This window comes from Anarrhichthys ocellatus, unplaced genomic scaffold (assembly GCF_004355925.1).
Source record: "Anarrhichthys ocellatus isolate YVR2014 unplaced genomic scaffold, GSC_Weel_1.0 scaffold89, whole genome shotgun sequence".
Classification (NCBI taxonomy): domain Eukaryota; kingdom Metazoa; phylum Chordata; class Actinopteri; order Perciformes; family Anarhichadidae; genus Anarrhichthys; species Anarrhichthys ocellatus.
The window spans coordinates 132,501-133,535 of NW_022280119.1; positions in this window are offsets into that span (position 1 = coordinate 132,501).

Consider the following 1,035-nt stretch of genomic DNA (forward strand, 5'->3'; position numbering starts at 1 on the left):
GCCCTTACATCCTGTTTTTTTAAACAATAAATAAATTGCTGACTGTACTGTAAGTATGCCATCATTAAATGCTCAGCCACAATCCTGATGCAAATAAAACTGTGAAGTATAGATGGTAAATGTAAATTAATGTGCACAGTAATCTTAACAAATGATAAACATTTATGTAACTAAAGGCTTCACATATCCACCACAACTAACAACTAATATTTAAAAAATCCCAGAGTTCTGCTGACTCAAACACAAACCAACCATGTCCTTCCCACAAGTCTGTATTTGCAGTCTCAGCTAATCATTGAGCCTGAAGAGCAACTGACACAAATACTGACCACAAATTTGGAAGATGTCAGTGACATTCAGCAGCAAGTCAGGGGAGGTCGGGGAAGATAGTCTGCATCTGATGACTTCTGACAATAGACCAAAGTACGGATGGCGATCTCACATCTCAGGTAAGAGTACACATATAACCATATTCCTGCCAATATACAGCACAACATTTAACAGAAACAATGTTTGATGAAATGTGGATGGGGACAAAGTTAAACCATTCAGCTAAATTAGACATCTGCACTGCTTATCCGTGATTTTTCATTACCTTATTGTGAGAATTTTGTGATTTAGTGTGGTGGATTGGAGCTGCTGCAGTGGGGTTTCTTCTGCTGATTTTGATCTTAGGCGTGGTGGCACACAGTAAGTACAATACTGCCTCAACAATGAGCATAAGTACACAGCAAATACTCCTTTGAACACTTGAAATAAATTACTAAGTTTAACTCGGTGTAGCATTGGTCACTTGATGATTTTCATGTTTTTTCATTGATTCTAAATGAACTTGTTGCAGTTTGCAGGGCTATCGGCGATCATCAGGACTCAAAGTTTGAAAACCTGATCTACAGCCTGACCATAGACAAAGACACTCTGAGAGATGAGCGAGATCAACTGAAGATTAACTCCGGCAACCTGACGAAAGAGATGGAGGTGCTCCAGAGCCAATACAACGCTATGGCGGAGAGTCGAGATAAGCTACAGGAGGAG